Here is a 14,577-nt window from a genome sequence, read left to right as displayed (position 1 = left end):
ACACACACACGCACACACACATACACACACACACACACACACAGCCGCGCACACCTTTTTACTGCAACCTTTCTGACAATGTTGGTCAGATTAGCTGGGGAAGTAGTGGGGTGGGGGGAGCAGAGTGGGTTTTAGGGTACACCCCTCTGCCAAACTCTAGGGTAAGTAAAGGGTGAGAGAGAGAGAGGGTGGGAGGTCAGCCATTTGGAAACGGTGCCTGTTTAATCACTGTCAACAAAAGACGCGGTCACTGTTGGAAACACCTCTTTGATGTAACGTTTCCATCGGGACCTCGAGATCTCCTTCAGATAATCCGATATTCAGATAATTGATATTTGGATAATTGAGGTTCCTCTGTAAGTCAATTTCACATTAAGAATCTGGAAGAATAACAACGTCATTTATTTAATTCATCTGGAGTGCTACTCTTGACAGTTTATCTACAATGTCCATCAATATTTCTTGCCTGTCTGCCATATTGCGAGGATATCTTGTTAACTGGAATTTAAAATCAATGCAGATAACTTGGAGCAGACTCTAGCAGCTTGAGGAAAATCCTTTGAAGTGGCTTATAGTCAGAGTGAACTGACACTTTGTCTCTTCCAAGACGATATTGATCTAAACATTCACAAGCAAAGGCAACAAGCAGACATACTTTCTTGATCTGAGCATCTTCTTTCTCAGGCTGTCTACATTGACATTCCCTTGGAGCCATGAAAACACCATTATGAACCATGGTGTATCTGCGAAAGAAATAGCCACGATGCCCACTAGAACAAGGAGGCACAGCCTCAAAATAAGGGGAGCAGATTTAGGACTGAATTAAGAGAAACTTCACCCAAAGGGCAGTACAGAGAGACCTGGGTGTTCTTGCATACCAGTCAATGAAGGTAAGCATGCAGGTACAGCAGGTAGTGAAGAAGGCTAATAGCATACTGGCCTTCATAACAAGAGGGATTGAGTATAGAAGCAAAGAGGTTCTTCTGCAGCTGTACAGGGTCCTGGTGAGACCATACCTGGAGTACTGTGTGCAGTCCTGGTCTCCAAATTTGAGGAAAGACATTCTGGCTATTGAGGAAGTGCAGCGTAGGTTCATGAGGTCAATTCCTGGAATGGCGGGACTACCTTACGCTGAAAGACTGGAGCGACTGGGCTTGTATACCCTTGAGTTTAGAAGACTGAGAGGGGATCTGATTGAGATGTATAAGATTATTAAAGGATTGGACACTCTGGAGGCAGGAAACATGTTTCCGCTGATGGGTGAGTGCCGAACCAGAGGACACAGCTTAAAAATACGGGGTAGACCATTTAGGACAGAGGTGAGGAGAAACTTCTTCACCCAGAGAGTGGTGGCTGTGTGGAATGCTCTGCCCCAGAGAGCAGTGGAGGCCCACTCTCTGGATTCATTTAAGAAAGAGTTGGATAGAGCTCTCAAGGATTGTGGAATCAAGGGTTATGGAGGAACAGGAACAGGATACTGATTGAGGATGATCAGCCATGATCATATTGAATGGTGGTGCAGGCTTCAAGGGCAGAAGGGCCTACTCCCGCACCTATTGTCTATTGTCTATTGTCTATTGAATCTGTGGAATTTCCTGACCAGTGAACTAGTTGAGGGTCATTGAATATTTTAAAGGCAAAGGTTTTTGAACAGTAAAGGAATTGAGAGTTATGGTGAGCTGGTGGGAAAGTGGAGCTGAGTCCACAAAAAGATCAGCCATGACCTAATTGAATGGCAGAGCAGACTCAATGGGCCAGATGGCCTACCTCTCCTCTCATTTCTTATGTTCTGTTGTTCTAAGAGTGTTCCGAATGTAATTACAAAGCTGCTGCTAAGCATGCTTCACATCTTGGGTGGTGAAGGTCTTTGCTTTGGCAAGTTATGGCAAAATTCCTTCAATGATTGACATGGGGTAGGGGGTTCTCTTCAGAGCTTTGTTTAGATCCTTTGGGTTGCTGCATCCTCTCAGCTTTCCAAGCTATTTCACTGCTACTATGCTGTTAACTCACTCTGTCAGCATTGTCATGTTCTAGATTGCTACTTTCCTTTTCAGCTCTTCCATCTTGTCTTTTAGGTTGTCCTTGAGGGCATCTGGCACGTTCCTCAACAGACACTGACTTGGTCTTGCACTGATAAATCTCCAAGAAGATACTCTAACCCTGAAAACTCAACGTTGTACTCCTCTAGATCTGTTGCACATTGCAAATCTCTTTCGGCACTTAGTCAAAGCTATAGACCTCCTCCAGCTGATACCAATGGATTTTGCTTATTAATTATCATCCCGAACTCCAGATCTTCACTCTTGTCATATGTTGGGCTTACAGAGTAACCTACCCTCTCTGCATGAGCCTGGCACCTGCAGCTTTATTTCTGAAGGCTCCATTTTTGGATCACCATCTTAAACCACTTTACACAGTTCTGTAAAGGACACACTGGAGTCTATCTGACACTTCATGTTGACCTGATGTTCACCTTCTGCAGTCCTCATTTTAACAATCACAAACCATTTATCTCCCATCGGCCTGACTGAACCAAGCTGTTGTGTGGTGTAGAGTGATTCATCAGAATTTTTGACTAATATCACTCCAATGGCCAACTGTTTGATCTGCTTCCTTTTATCTACTTGCTTCTTACAGTCAGAACATCGCTTTCCTCAAGCTGGTCACACATTCTCCTCCTGTATGTGCTGTTCTCCATGTGATGTTTTACATCCTCCCTTTCCTCAGTGATTATTCTGCCCTTTAGACTTTGGAGTATCAGACAAAACAGTTGAAGCCTATTTACAGCCTCAGTACCTTTGCACAAGGACAGAGTACATTTCTTCTCTCTTAGTTTTCCCTGGAGTGTCGGAGGCTGAGGGGTGACCTGATAGAGGTTTATAAAATCATGAGGGGCATGGACAGGGTAAATAGACAAGATTGTTCCCCTGGGTTGGGCAAGTCCAGAAATAGAGGGCTTAGGTTTAGGGTGAGAGAGGAAAGATTTAAAAGGGACCTAAGGGGCAAATTTAGAGGGGTATGGGTCATATACTGGCAAATGGGACTAGATTAATTTAGGATATCTGATTGGCATGGGCATGTTGGACCAAGTGGTCTATTTCCGTGCTGTACAGCTCGATGGCTCACTGACTATAACGGACATGCTCCCTCTGTGGGATCTCATATGCCACATGTAACCCTGTCTTTAATTCGAGTGTCTTTTAGCTGTGAGCGTTCACGAGGTTCTGTGACCTTATTTATGAAGTCACATATTGAACAATGGCCTCTATATCACTTTGGGCCTTAGTATTTGAATATGTACTATTCATAAGTTACATTCAATTGGGGTTCAAAGTATGCCTTCAAGGCTTACAACATGTTTGCAGTCTGTATTTTTTTCGGTTCTCCAGAGAAATTCAAGGTGAATTTAAATAGAAGCCCACATTGTTATAAGAGTATATCAATGCATAATTGCTCTGGCTTGTTAAACAGATCTGTTGCAGTTTTGTAATTTTGTCATTAAGCGTGGGAAAACTGTCAGTTCTGTTTGAGATCATCTTTCACTTAAAATGGAGAAAGTTGCAACCATCGTGTCTTATCCAGTGTTTCACCAGGTCGTGTTTCTTGGTTTGATTTTCAGTTTCGTTCTGATTCTTGTAGCAGCTTTCATAGCCTGGAACATTCCTGTGTCTCCCTGACAATAGCTGTGCTTTATTATAGCTCATCAATGCTAAATCTCAGCTTCTGACACCATGTTATGAGCTCCCAAGTCAATAAGCTGGTGTGTTCTGTGACTTCATTGAAATCGGTTGCAAGATGGCAGCCCCCAGTCAGTGCCTTATAAGACGAGTAGATATAGGAGCAGAATTAGGCCATTTGGACCATCAGATTCCTGATGAAGGGCTTATGCCGGAAACGTCGATTCTCCTGCTCCTCGGATGCTGCCTGACCTGCTGTGCTTTTCCAGCACCACTCTCTCGACTCTGATCTCCAGCATCTGCAGTCCTCACTTTCTCCCATTTGGCCCATCAAATCTACTCCACTAATTGACCATGGCAGAGGTCACAGGCTGCCACCAAGTCAGATTGTACATCGGAACAGATTTCATTTCCATCCTAAACATGTTGAACCAAATTTGGGCATTAGTTTTCAAGAGCTAAGACTCAATCATTCTGAGGAAAGGTCACCCAATGCAAAATGTTAACTCTGATTTCTCTCTACAGATGCTACAGGACCTGCTGAGCTTTACCAGCAATTTCTGTTTTTGTTCTTCAATCAATCTGTCCCTTCTGTAGAGATCAGAGGGCAACTATTAAAAGAGTCAACGTGCAAAGGGATAAGTTCATTGGTCACTGATGTTTCCTTGTAAAAATATGAGCAGAGCTCCTGAGAGATACTGGCCTAGTGGACAATGAGCCCTTTCCCCACCATTGATATTTACTTTGTTTGGCATGTGAGGAGTCAAGAAAACATTCAGGAAGCAATGTGACTGGAGAGAAGCAGACAAAACAGTGCTGCCAGACAGTGGGGCGTGTACTGGGCCTCCTGCTCCACATACCACTCACAATGACATGCATCAAGAAAGAAAGACTTACATACGTACACCACTTTTCAGAACCTCAGGGCATCTCTAAACTCTTTGCTGTGAGTGAAGTACTCCTTAAAGTGCAGTCAGTGTTGCAATGTAGGAAAACGTGACAGCCAATTTTGCACAGCAAGATCCCAGAACAATCAAGGACATAAAGAGCTGGGTAATCTGGGGTTTTCTCTTTTGTAATTCCATCACTAATGAAACAGTTTCTGGTGATATTACAAAGTGCTGTAATGGCACCATACAGAGAGGGCAGGTGATGATTATGAAGTTAATGGATTTCACAAAGATCTGGGAGGGAGGGATGGATTTTAAAGAGGATGGAAGTTGGTGAAGGAAATGTGAAACATGTGGGCATGCGGGATATGCATCCTTCAGCAAAGGAGAAAGATTTGATTGTGATTATCAGCCGTTCACTAAACCTATCCCGGCAATGTCATGCTCGCTTTAATCAGGATTTAATCAAATCCTGGAATACAGCTGGAGAGCATTGGATTACAAATGGAAACAGATTCATTTAATCCTCAGCGATTCACTGGTGAACAGGGGTTTTGGTGAGTAGTTCCAGTCACCTGGGGCTAAGGTTCACTCTGGTCATGATGTGTCGACAGCATCGTAAACAGGAAACCCCCCCCCTCAGTCTCAACTGAGGCCTCAAACAAATATTTTCCTGAGGGTTTGCTTAGGCCTTTAAAGGACTCTCACCATCTTGTCCAGAGCTGCAGCACTCCCTGGTGTTCCTTGGTGACAAACACAGGCTCCTTCTTGCCAATGGGAACTCTCTGAGGCACCACCGTAAACCTGACCCAGGAGTTAGGCCAGAATACCAGTACAAAGGGGAGAATTCTGGTACAAGACTTATTAATACCTTTGCTTCTACTCAAACCCATTAACCCCTCAAATTGCACTAACATTCACCCTCCTCAGTTCACAAAGTAATAAAAAGCTGGATATTAGTGCACCAAAAAGCAGTGGATACTGAGGAGCTTTGAAGCTCTTAAGACTAAGATCGAGAGACCTTGGTTAGGTAAGGATATCAGAGGATAGGGTGCAAAGGTGGCTCAATGGAGTGGAAGTGCAAATGAGTCCTTGCAGAGGACCTTCTCAGTTCAGAATAGCATCGCTCTGTTCCCCAGGTTCTTTCCCTCCTCCTGTGGGCTACAGGCGTTTCATATTGAAATACAAATGTTTCCCAGTCACTGTACAGTGACAGTCAGGTGTCAGCTATCCCTCAGTGGTCTGGCACTTGCTTCCAATCTGAATTAAAGTTATGGATAAAAGCCCGGCCTTGCAATCTTCCTTTGAATGCCCTTCTAGAATTCCTCACATGACCTCCAACACATTTCAGCACCTCGTCCACCATCTCTAATATGTTTAGAACCACCAAAAAAGTGAGAAAAGCTCCATTTCTTTCTCAAAGTCCCAATGATTTTTCTTTCCCAGATTTGCTTGCAGCAGTGTTCTGGAAAGTTACCGAGAAATTAATTTGCGGAGACTCCTGTCCGTTTGATGGTACTAAAGTGGCTCTACTTAAGTGGCTTGTTGTTGATTATGTCATGGGATGTAGTCACACTGCTAGGCCAGCATTTGTTGCCCTTGAGAAGATGGAAATGACTTGTTTTCTTGAACTGTTGCAGTTTCTGTCGTGCACGGACACCCATAGTGCGAGCAGGAAGGGAATGCCAGGTTTTTGACCCAGAGACATTGAACGAACAATGATAAGTTTCCAGGTGAGGGTGGTGTGTGCCTTGAAACAGGCAATTGCAGGTGGATTGTGTTCCCATGTGTCTGCTACATTTGTCCTTCTTAATGGTAGAGGTCACGGATTTGGAAGGTGTTACTGAAGGAGCCTTGGTAAATTGCAGCAACGAATCTTATCTAAAAATGTGTTGTTGGAAAAGCGCAGTAGGTCAGGCAGCATCCAAGGAGCGGGAGAATCGACGTTTCGGGCATAAGCCCTTCTTCAGGAATAAGGGCTGAAGAAGGGCTTATGCCCGAAACGTTGATTCTCCTGTTCCCTGGATGCTGCCTGACCTGTTGCGCTTTTCCAGCAACACATTTTCAGCTCTGATCTCCAGCATCTGCAGTCCTCACTTTCTCCGCAATGAATCTTATACTCGGTACATACTGTTGCTACTGTGCATCACTGGTGAACAGCTTCAAAGTTGCCAGATGAGGTATATATTCTTGTGAGTGAGCATTAACAGACTATATAAAACATAACTACTTACAAGACATAGTTAGAAAGTACAGTTCTCTGGAACCTTACAGACACGTTCCAATTCCAAGTGATCTTACATCACTATATCAGAGCTCCTTTTGCACAGTTCAGTAGCTATTTTTAGACCTAATGTATGATTAAACTTATTTTTGGTAAATATATTTATTAGCAAATTTTTTTAACTTTACAAACATATAAAAGTATTGAAAAATACAATCAATAACAAATATCAATATAAGAAAAAGAAAAAACACACAAGTTACAATACAACTACTGTCTACTAACTACTAACCAACCCTATAATACAAAACAAACCCTAACACTGCAAAGCAACACCAATAAATAAGTACATAACTAATGGATCAAAAATAAAAAAAAGAAAAGTTAAAAAAAATCACAAAATACAGAACAGCTATGCTCGGCGTAAAGCTCCCAAACAAAGGAAGGGGAGCATTGTGTATATACCCGCATTAACTCAGGAGACCCCCTCCAGGGCCCAGGACTCGACAAATCTAACCATCCTGGTTAAATAAACGCCCTAGTTAAGATAACTGACAAATCTATATCCAAATAACCCAAGTAGGGCTGCCATGTCTTATTAAAGTGGTCTGTTGTGTGGTGCACCACGTTTGTAAAAAAAGTCCAAGGGAATGTGCTCCATAATTAATTTCTGCCATCCCAGCCAGCCCGGCGGGTTCTCAGACACCCAGTTCATCAGAATATTCTTCCATGCACAGTATGCAAGAACATTAAATAGTTTCTTCCCATGCCTGTCTGAAGATGATAAATTCGATAGACCTAAGAGGAGAGATATTGGGTCTACTTTGACTTCAGTCCTCAATACCCTCCCTATCTCTCCCGCCACAGCGCTCCAGTAAACACGGAGCCTGTAGTATGTCCAGAAGCAATGGGTAAGAGTACCTACACTTATTTTACATTTGGGGCACACTGAAGATGCCCCTTATTACAACTTTGCCAGACGGTCTGGTGCCCTGTGCAGAACTTTTAACAGTGTAGCGCATGTGCTGTCACAGATTAAGATCTTTCGAGCATTCTCCCATATGTTCTCCCATGTTTCAGAAGAGATCTCCACTCCTAGTTCTTGCTCCCAGACCTCACATAACCGGTTAATATCCTGCCAAGCCCTGCCACCCAGCAGGCAATAGAGGCCACTAACCGAAAGGGTGCTTGAGGAACGTAGCAACAACCTCTCTGTATCGGGCTTGCAGGGCTTAGTGAGAAGCGTAGTCTTCTTCTGGATGAAATCCCGAACCTGAAAAGAACGGAAAAGGTCTCTGCTGGGCAACCCATATTTGCGCCTCAGTTGCTCAAAAGACATCATAACCTCTCCCTCAACAAGTCTCCCAAACTAGAAACTCCTCTCGCTGCCCATAGTTTGAACCCTGAGTCCATCATCCCTGGTCGGAACCCAGGCATGCCAACTATAGGTGTGTGTGGCGAAGTCTTGGATAAACAACCCTCACTCTGACGCATCGCCCTCCAAGCCTTATCTGTACTAATGCCAATGGGGTTCCAGCAATGGTACATAACTGTCCTCACCTTATCCATGAACAACAGGTTAATAAGAGGGCACTTTGCCTGGGAAGCCTCAATATCCAGCCATATTGAGGTTGGATCATTACCTACCCAATTGCAGACAAAGGACAGCAGGGAACTCAGTTGATATCTCCTAATGTCCGGGAAATCAACTCCTCCCCCTCCTTCAGGCAACTGCAATTTAGTAAGTTTGATGAGGGGCCGCCCATGATGCCAGACAAAGGAACCAAACCACCCCATAAGCTTCTGCAGCGTTGACCTGGGAAACATTATCGGGAGCATACGCATGGAATAAAGCAAACGAGGAAGAACATTCATCTTAATGAGAGATATTCGGCCCAGCCATGAAATTGGAAGAACCTCCCATCTCTGGAGATCTCACCTAATATTGTCGAGCAAGTGAGCAAAGTTAGTCCGAAATAACAGATCAAACTTGAGGGGAATAAAAATACCTAGGTACCAGAACCCTGCCCGTGACCACTTAAAAGGGAACTTAGAGCCATCTTCAACTTCTGGCACATCCTTAAGGTTTCCCAAAGGCAGAGCATCTGATTTTGCAAGGTTAATCTTATATCTTGAAATAGCCCCAAATGAATTGATACATTGCATCAAATGGGGTACAGAGGTCATCGGGTTCAATAAAAACAGAAGGACATTATCCACATACAGTGTAACCTTGTGTCCCCTCGATCCCACTTCCAGAACGGTTATGTGGATGTTCTGACGAATGGCCTCTGCCAGCGGCTCTATCACCAACGTAAACAACAACGGTGAGATGGGCAGCCTTGCCAACTACCCCTACCAATCGTAAAATTCCCAGACTTCACCCCGTTGGTGATGACTGCGGCCAGAGGGTGGCGATATAAAACCTCCACCCACCTAGCAAAGACTCCACCCAACCCAAACTGTTCTAAGACATAAAAAGGATACGGCTATTCCACCCGGTCAAATGCTTTCTCTGCATTTAAGGAAATCACCAATCTCTGAATCGATCGTTGCTGACAAACTTAGACCATATTCAGCAACCTTCTAATATTATTAGAGAACCTACAGCCCCTTATAAGGCCTGTCTGGTCCTCTTTAACAATATGGGGCAACACCTTTTCCAATTTCAGCGCCAGGATCTTCGACAGAATCTTGAAATCTGAATTTAATAGAGAGATGGGCCTGTATGAGGCACAATCCTCAGGAACCTTCCCCTTCTTAAGAATTAGGGAAATATTAGCTTCTCTCAAAGATGCTGGTAAGCATTCATGCATATAGGAGTGATTGTACATCTCCAACATCAGCCCTGACAGAATCCCTATAAACTCCTTATAAAACTCACCCGGAAGACCATCAGGGCCAGGCGCTTTCCCACTCTGAAGTGGCCTAGCTGTCTCCTGTATTTCCTGAACTGTCAAGGGAGCATTAAGGAGAGAAGCCTGTTCCAAGGTTACCTCTGGGAGGTCCAGGTTCTTAAAAAAGGTCTCCATTTTAGCCCTCCTGTCTTCGCAACCTTCAGACCGATACAATTCAGAGTAAAAGCTCCGAAAAGCCTCGTTAATCTTTTTAGCATCGTATGTAAGGACCCCGGCTCTGTCTCTGATTGCAGTGATGGATTTGGGAGCACACTTTTTCCTAGTCAGGTACGCTAAATACTTTCCTGGCCTATCCCCATATTTGAACAGCCTTTGTCTAGCAAAGCAAGTTATTTCTTTGCGTTTTGTGCCAGTATTGAATTCAAGGCAGCCCGGACAGCCATGATCCACTGTAGCTTAGTCACCGAAGGCCGCGCAAAATGTGCTGCCTCGGCAGCTATCAACCGCGTCTCAAGTAGACGCTGCTGTTCCTCCTTCTGTCTTTTCCGGCTAGCCGAATAGGAAATAGCTAATCCCCTAGCAAAGGCCTTAGCGGTCTCCCATAGCATGGACGGACTACTAGCCATGCCTGAATTGATAGTCAAGAATTCCTGAAACTCCTTCAAAAGGTATTCCACAAATTTGGAATCCTTAAGGAGAAAAGGGTCCAAATGCCAGTGCCGCAAACCTAGCCCCTCACTCTTGGCCTTAACCTCCAAATATACCGCCGCGTGATCGGAGATAGCTATATTCCCAATTTTATAACCCATAATCCAATCCAGAAGGGCCAAAGGAGCCAGAAAGAGGTCAATCCTCGTGTGACATTTATGTGAGTTTGCAAAAAAGGTGAAGTCCCTACCGGTAGGGTGAAGACATCTCCAAATATACACCAGCCCCAATTCCTCGCATAAGTCAACCACCTGCTTGGCTGTGTAGAAATAGTTGGGGCCCACAAGGCATCCTGTCCATTGTTGGATCCAAAAGACAATTAAAATCCCCCCCTATAATAATGTGCTGTGTTCCAAAAGCACTCAACTTAGAGAAAGCACGAATCAAATATTTGAGGGGATGCGCCGGAGGACAGTAGACATTTAAAATGCCATATTCTTCCCCATGTATCAGGGCTTTAAGTATCACAAACCGTCCCTGCTCATCTTTCACCTGCTCTAATAATGTGAACGGAAGACTTTTCTGAATAATTACCGCCACACCCCTACTCTCAGGAGTAAAGGATGAAAAGAATACCTGGTCACAACCCCCCTGTTGTAATTTCAGATGTTCTCCATCATCAAGATGGGTTTCCTGCAACAAAGCAATATCAAACCTTTCCTTCTTCAGGCTAGAAAGCACTTTTTTCCTTTTAACAGGCGAATGACTTCCTTTAATGTTCCAGGTGCACCATTTAATAAGACACTTAGCCATATCCCCTTTCAGATATCCTTGAACCCCTCAGAGGGAGAACCCTGCTTACAAAGTGCCAAGTACAAGTAAATAAAGACTCATAGAGTCGAAGAACTATATATACAAAAACTACTCTATCATAACTATAAACAACTATTACTACCAAAAAACCATAAAGAAAACCAACTATAAAACTTTGAATGGAAGGCTCTTCCCCCTGCCCATAGGGGGCACTCACCCTACCCATCCCCTCCTTCACAGTTCCTTCAAACCCGGACTGTGCCCCAGCCTTAGGCCAGAAAAAAAACAAGGAGATGATCCTTAAATCAACACAAAAAAGACCAAGTCAGGATGAGCACTCCACCCATCCCTGGCTTCATGTCACCCCGACTTGTGACTAAAAGAGAAACAGAACAAACAAACAAAAAAGGAGGGAGAGACAACAAAGAACATCCACAAAATATCCCATCAGAAAATCCAGTTATCAAAAAAGAGGAATAACTGATTCCAAGGAATTTTGCCACCTTTCCAAAAAAAAAGAAATTATTAGGGAGAAAGAAAGGAATAAAAAACGGGAAGGGAAAACATGGGGAAAGAAGGAAAAGAGAACAAACATTAACCGTATTCTTCAGGCCAATCCGTCTATTTTAAAGTGTCTAGGAAGTTTTTAGCCTTATCCACCGAGTCAAATGTACAAACTGAGTCCTTGTGGCTGAAACGAAGCACTGCGGGGTATCTCATGGAGTACTGGATAACCAGATTCCTCAGCCTCTTTTTAACTTCATCGAAGGACTTCCTCTTTCGAATTACAGCTGCAAAGAAATCCTGGAAAAACATGATTTTTGACCCCTTGTACAGCAGTGCCTGAGGATCATTTCCCAGTAATCTGGAAGCTTCTATGACATTTTGCATGTCCTTATATGAATGGAAGTGCACTAGGACCGAGCGGGGGCGCTGCACCGGCCCTGACCTGTGCACTGTAACCTGATAAGCCCTTTCAATCTGCAGCCTGCTGGACTCCATGTGAAGGCCCAAAAACTTCGGCAGCCAGCTTTCAAAGAAGCTGACTGGCTGCTCACCTTCCTCACCTTCAGGGAGCCCCACAATTCGGAGATTTATCCTCCGACCTCGATTTTTGAGGTGGTCGATATGATTTCACAAGGCCCGCACCTCTCACTCTAGCACCTGGATCTGACTGGATGAGGACTCCGTCGCAGCTTTCGAGGCCTTAGCTCAACCCTCCATCTCTTCCAGCCTCTCCCCGAGGCCCTGCATCTCCTGCTCATGCTTCTGCAGCATGGATGCAATAGGTTGGACCTGGGCACAAATCTCCCCACGGATCTCCTCAGTTGCAGCCCCAACTTTCAAGGTAAGTCTCTCCATCGCTGCAGCCAATTACTGTGAGTCTGTCAGGTCCCCGGGGGGGGGGGAGTTCAGGAGAGGCTGCTGTTGCTGCAGTCTCTGGTATGCCTGGTGCTGCAGGGAAGTGTCCTCCCTGCTGCTGTTTGCTTGCTCCTTTTCCCTTTGGCATCCTTCCCACTCCCAAATATTAACAAATATGTGTTCCGTAAGGTTTTAAACTAATAATTCCACTGCATAAATTGGCCAGGGATGGCAATAAACACCAGTACGCCTTGGCTGTTAGGCAGAGCTGTCCACAGCAGTCCCACAGCATCGCCACCATCTTGCCAAGTCCCCATGATTAAACTTTTACTGTCTCCAATTATTTTATAATATCCCCTTTAATATTTATATTTAACCAAGAACGATTAAATTTTTATTCCACCTACTTCGTGCACCATTCAATTTAGATTGAGACACTGGTCTCCGAGAGCATTCTCAGCTCTCTTGGATGGCATATAGGAAGCGTGGAGTCTCTTTCATTATCTAGGATAGTGGAGTTGGATGGCAGCTTCGCTACAGAATAAAAACATTTCTAGAACTCCATTGGGAAGTAAAAGTGTATTGTTGTTAATGAAGGATCAGAATTAGGATCCATAAAATGTTCTTGTACTGGACCAGGCAGCAATTTGGTTTGGTTTGTTGCATACTTGTAAACCTTTCTTTCAAGCGATCATCCTTAAACTGCTCATAATCACCCTCTTCTCCCAAATACTCCACTGTAAACTTAAAAGAAGACTTTTGCTTTTACTTTAAAGACTGTCCTTTAAGACCACAACATCATCACCTGTTGCATGTGAAAATTTTCTTCATGTAATGGCTCCCGGTGATTTTGGAATTCTGAACATTTCTGTGAAAGACAGCCATTTTCCTCTGTCAATATTATCTCTCTTGCTGCTACCCAGTTGTTGAGGGAACACTCTCCAGTGAGCACATGGCATGTTAATGAGACACATTCGTACACTCCAGCTACTAGTAATGCAGCTCATTGATTCCTGAATGTTGACCATTGGCACTTGGATTAAAGCATATCCTTTTCCCTGGATAACATCTATTAACTGTTTGTAGTTGTTGGACTTCCACTTAATGATCCATTTCTGAGGTTTGAACTTTTTTTCTGTGAATTGTCAAGTTCAAGATGTGTGTGATTCTAAAGATGCATTGCATATATTTGGCTTCTGCTAATGCAGGTACAGCATCCTCCACCTTACGTGAAGCTTAATGAAGCTTAATGGAGCTCTGAGACCATTTTTTGAATAACTGAAGATTTCTGTCTAACCCCATCACCCCCATTTCTTTGCTGGCTGTATAATGCTTTTTCATAGAGTCATAGAGATGTACAGCATGGAAACAGACCCTTCAGTCCAACCTGTCCATGCCGATCAGATATCCCAATCCAATCTAGTCCCACCTGCCAGCACCCGGACCATATCCCTCCAAACCCTTCCTATTCATATACCCATCCAAATGCCTCTTAAATGTTGCAATTGTACCAGCCTCCACCACATCCTCTGGCAGCTCATTCCATACACATACCAGTCTCTGCATGAAAAAGTTGTCCCTTAGGTCTCTTTTATATCTTTTCCCTTCACCCTAAACCTATGCCCTCTAGTTCTGGACTCCCCGACCCCAGGGAAAAGACTTTGCCTATTTATCCTATCCATGCCCCTCAGAATTTTGTAAACCTCTATAACGTCACCCCTCAGCCTCCGACGCTCCAAGGAAAACAGCCCCAGCCTGTTCAGCCTCTCCCTATAGCTCAAATCCTCCAACCCTGGCAACATCCTTGTAAATATTTTCTGAACCCTTTCAAGTTTCACAACATCTTTCCGATAGGAAGGAGACCAGAATTGCACACAATATTCCAACAGTGGCCTAACCAATGTCCTGTACAGCCACAACATGACCTCCCAACTCCTGGACTCAATACTCTGACCAATAAGAGAAAGCATACCAAACATCTTCTTCACTATCCTATCTACCTGTGACTCCACTTTCAAGGAGCTATGAACCCTGCACTCCAAGGTCTCTTTGTTCAGCAACACTCCCTAGGACCTTACCATTAAGTGTATAAGTCCTGCTAAGAT

The 14,577-nt window shown here is 44.1% G+C and overlaps 1 protein-coding gene across 2 annotated transcripts in view; it reads right to left on the bottom strand.

Moving 5' to 3' along the window:
- LOC122540354 (paired box protein Pax-7-like) overlaps positions 1-14,577 on the bottom strand; it is a 184,028-nt gene that overhangs the window by 13,153 nt on the left and 156,298 nt on the right. The gene's annotated exons all lie outside the window — the stretch shown is intronic.

This window comes from Chiloscyllium plagiosum, chromosome 34 (assembly GCF_004010195.1).
Source record: "Chiloscyllium plagiosum isolate BGI_BamShark_2017 chromosome 34, ASM401019v2, whole genome shotgun sequence".
Classification (NCBI taxonomy): Eukaryota; Metazoa; Chordata; class Chondrichthyes; order Orectolobiformes; family Hemiscylliidae; genus Chiloscyllium; species Chiloscyllium plagiosum.
Note: the sequence above shows the minus strand (reverse complement) of the source record. Positions and strands in the feature narration are given on the sequence as shown.